The 4,668-nt window shown below is 40.7% G+C and overlaps 1 long non-coding RNA gene across 1 annotated transcript in view; it reads right to left on the bottom strand.

Moving 5' to 3' along the window:
- Positions 1-4,668, bottom strand: part of LOC102251862 — a 77,294-nt gene that overhangs the window by 44,996 nt on the left and 27,630 nt on the right. Inside the window, exon 2 of the long non-coding RNA XR_314362.2 lies at positions 1,086-1,186. This is a non-coding gene — a long non-coding RNA (uncharacterized LOC102251862). The remainder of the gene's footprint in view (positions 1-1,085; positions 1,187-4,668) is intronic.

The raw sequence follows: 4,668 nt of genomic DNA, 5'->3' as shown, positions 1-4,668 counted from the left end.
TCCTCTCTGTGAAAAATCAATAAAATATATATTTTTTTAAAAAAAAAAGAAAAATCAACCAAAAAAATGAGTTCACGTGTCACCTCTGACACGCATGTCATAGGTTTGCCATCACTGCTCTAGTCTAATAGAAAGACTGAGTACCTACGACAGGCCAGGCACTTCGCTTGGTCCTAAGGCTCAGGAAAGATTTACAAAACAAGATTCTGATCCGTAAGCCCCACAGCGGATGGAGGTGATCATAGTCACATTCCCCAGGACATATGAGGGAGTGCGATTCAGTGTTTGCTACATGAAAGGCACTCCGTTGCTGTGTTAAAAGAAATCATCAGGATATAGCAATTACTCCCCTACTGGCTTATAGAGAAACCACACTCAGCTTCCTCTTTGCAGCTGAAATTATCTTACAGAACACAAAGCTCAGATAGAGGTGCTGAAGATGTTTTGATTCCTCCCCTCCCCTCCCCCCCTGCAAAAAAAAATAACATCTCTAAGTCTACACGCACCTGACACAGTTATCAATTCTGATCAACCATAAGCTATTTTGGAGGGAAAAGCAATTAATGCCATATTAAATAGCAGGCAACCAATGGGTAGAAGCAAACTGGCCACACGAGAAACTATACTCATCTGAGCCCTTTGGCTTTTGTTTATTCTGAGGCTAATGCCACTGAATTGCTTTAAATGGCTTTCAAGTCACAAGCTGATTCCTTGGCCAAAGATTAGGGAAAGTATGGTTTCCCCGCCAACTCCCTGACCTTCCAAGATCCCGAGCTGAAACCCCAAGTTCTTAGCGCCAGTTGTTTCCCTGTGAACTTGGCTCAGAAGCCCAGAACCCGAGGAAGGAGACCTGAAAGGCACCTTTCTCAAAAAACAATTGATTTGCTTCATTTCATTGCAATGGCTGCTGCTTTGATGGCTCCTATTTACCATGGCTTGTCCCGCTCTCCGATGGAGCTGATATGTTGGAGACTTTCACACTATAAACCTGATCGGAACTTCCTCCGTCATAAACAGACTGGGTTTAAGGGGGCGGAGGGGGGGTGCCCCCCTCCCTCCAGGGCCCCCGGAGCCCATTTGCTTACCAATTTGTAGCTAAAGACATAAGAATGTGTTCTTCATGCCCAGCTGCTCCCGGTAGTTGAAAATAGTTCTGGAAGCTCAATATGCAAACCAGGTTGGGCGCCTGAAAGAGTTCAACGAGAAGAAAATGTGACCTTCCTCAGAGAAAGTTGCTCAGATACATTCATTTTTTAAAGCACGGGATTTCCGGAACACTAGCAAGCTGGGGTTCGAGTTTGCAATGTTTTTCTTCTAAATGCCAAAGGTGGGTCCAGTTTCACAGTGACTCAGGTTGAAGCTCATCATGGAAACATGTTCCCATTACAAAACAAGAGACCCACGCCCCCACTCATCCACATTAAGGCCTATAACGCTGAGGCTGAAATTTAGCAGCTACTGAGGGGTCTGGGGTGGATGGATTTCCCTTTTCAACTCCACTCTTTGGGGCATGTGCTGGGTGAGTTTATTTCCGTTCTTTTCTTTGGAACAGCAGTTCCAATTGAATTGAGATCACGTCAAAATCAAGCCATTACATTAGGGCAAAATGCTGCCCCACGCTGCCCCACACCTTTTTCCGAGTAGAAGGTTTCATTGAACAGGTATGTCCTATGACAAGGTGCGGGGTCTCACCCTGGAACTTTCCTATCAGTTTGCAAAGCGATTTTGCCAGAGCAGCGCTTGGATCTGTTATAGTGAGTTCAGAGTTGACCTAACCAACAAGAAATCCAACCAAAACCTCCAAAGACACAAGGAGTCAATTAGGGTCATTCCTCAGTACCCAGAGATACTTTCTCCTCCGCAGGTCTGAACAAAATGCTTGCCAACTAACCCTAACCCAACCCATCCACACTCCTGCCTACGAAGAGAATGACATGAATTTCTTAGGGAAAAATCTCAGGCCAAAAATTAAAAAATCTTTTTCCACGTTACAGTGGATCCCTACTGGACTTCTCCCTTGATTTCAGCAAAATCCCTCCATGATGCCCAGCCCTGTTTTTAATGTAGTTCTTCTGATTTTCACCTATTTTTTTCTTTCATGATGAAAAATAACGGATTCACGATGGACTTCTCCCTTGATTTCAGCAAAATCCCTCCATGACGCCCAGCCCTATTTTTAATGTAGTTCTTCTGATTTTCACCTATTTTTTCTTTCATGATGAAAAATAACTGATTCACGGGTTCTTCATAAAAACGATGGCAATCATGGTAAGAGCATGATTACGAGGAAATGTCATTTGTGCAGGAGACAGAAGACAAGATGAGGTGATTGTATGTCAGGGTTTCTTAACTATTTTTAATTGGATTCAAAATCAGCAGCTTGAGCATTGCTTTAAATCACCTTTAAAAGCAGATCTCAACCTGAATGATGGATGAGAAAGCTTTTGTGGGAAGCTGTTCATTAGCGAGGGAACATTACCAAGGAAAAGCTGTACCTCTTGAAAAGCAAAGTCACATTTTAAATAAAATGAAACCATAAAATTGTAGATTTGTTTTACTATTTTTATATTTATTATGTATGTATACATGTGTGTGTATGTATGAGAATAGCATAGACTGCTTTCCCATGGTTCAGTTATCTAAACTGTCTGGGAATTGATAAAAATAAAAAATTTTAAATCTCCTTATTTCCAAATATTTCTGTATTTATTGTCATAAGAATAAAACATGCAAATGATCTTTTCCTCAAAAAGTTTTTAGAGGCTTAGCTGCCAGTTAAATGAGAGAATATCTACATAGACAAAAAAAATTAGAGGATAATCAATTAAAACTAAAGTGTCCATGTTGATTTAATAATCTATTTCAGGCTATGTAGATTCGAAGAAATAAATCAATAGAGGTTAAAAATTAGTCTGGTGCCCTGGCTGCTGTGGCTCAGTTGGTTGGAGCATTGTCCTGTACACCAAAAGGTCTCAGGTTTGATTCCCAGTCAGGACACATACCTAGATTGTGACTTTGGTCGCCGAATTTATTTCTCTTTCTCTCTCTCTCTCTCTCTCTCTCTCTCTCTCTCTCTCTCTCTTCTTCTCTCTCCCAAATCAATAAACATTTGGATTAAAAAACATGAGGATTTTAAAAAATGGGGGGGGGGGGAATTAGTCTGATGACTCCAAATGTTTATATACTATACAGGGTGGGGCAAAAGTAGCTTTGCAGTTGTGAGTATGCAAAACACAGCTAATTCTTGTATTATTATTTACTAATTGTTGTGTTATTTTTCCATACAAACTGTAAACCTACTTTCAACCCACACTGTATGTACATGTGTATTTATCTAACTTACGTAATACTAGAGGCCTGATGCACGAAATTCGTGCAAGGGGCTCGGCCCTCGCAGCCCCGGCTTCGTCTGGAAGTTTGTCCAGAAGGACATCCGGAAGGTCGTTCGGCTGTCCGGTCTAATTAGCATATTACGCTTTTATTATTATAGATAATCTCTCAATTCAATAATGGCTTGGCAGAAAAATCATGGAAGCGCTTTTGCATTCAACAAGAGTTCCTAATCGCAACAAAATTGGGGAGGTGTGGGATGGAGGGGGTGAATTGGGGAAGAAAAGGGGGACATCTGTAGTACTTTCAACAATAAATTTTTAGAAAATTTCAATTCCACTCCTGACATCTTCTTGAATTACAGAAGTCACTTGTCTTTCCTGTGTCCGTCTCAACTAGAAACCTGGACCAAAATCCTTCCCTCCCAATAGATTCGGTATATAAAATACTCAAATTAAAAGCTACATTATCAAGTACAAAATAAAGTCAATTGTCACAGTTCTCTGCAGAAGAATGCAGGCGAAACACAAGCTACCCAGTTGCAAATAAAGGTGAAAATTTAGAGTCATCATTGATCGCTGCGGAATCCCGTCAGCCCAGGGAAGAGTTAAAATCTGAGAACTCCCCAAAGCTTAGATGACTTTGGAAACACAGATCAAAAACAAAGAGACGGAAAGTATAATTAACTCCATTACTGCTCAGTCAAATGAAAACAGCCATGACATCCTTTCTTATTTATGACCCCGGCAAATGGCTCAATTCCAGGCCTGAATATTGCTGTCGGCCTGCACCGGCTCCCTAGCAGGTGAGGCAGCAACAAGCTCCTGAAATTTATGTCGCCGGATCGTGTTATCTGGAGAAGATTTATGCGGAAGTCCCATAAAAAATAAGTAGCTTTTCTATCTTCTTATAACAATTCTTGCTCTCAGCAAACAAAAGCTGGAATTTTCTAAAGTGCATTTAGAACAACAAAAATTCTACTTGCTTAAATATACATGTTGTCTCAGATACTGGAATTTACCAATAGCAATTTAAAAAAAAAATCCTTAATCAAGCCATCTCTTAACATGTATGACTTATTTTCTTTTTACAGTTGTCCTGCTTGGTAACTGGAGAATTCATCAGTGTGGTATATTATTCGCCACTCTACAGAATGGCAATGGGAATACTTTAGGTCAGTGGTCGGCAAACTGGGGCTCGCGAGCCACATGTGGCTCTTTGGCCTCTTGAGTGTGGCTCTTCCTAAGCCTTAGGAGTACCCTAATTAAGTTAATAACAATGTACCTATCTATATAGTTTAAGTTTAAAAAATTTGGCTCTCAAAAGAAATTTCAATCG

This window comes from Myotis brandtii, unplaced genomic scaffold, assembly GCF_000412655.1.
Source record: "Myotis brandtii unplaced genomic scaffold, ASM41265v1 scaffold612, whole genome shotgun sequence".
Classification (NCBI taxonomy): Eukaryota; Metazoa; Chordata; class Mammalia; order Chiroptera; family Vespertilionidae; genus Myotis; species Myotis brandtii.
This window is presented reverse-complemented; position numbering and strand designations above follow the sequence as displayed.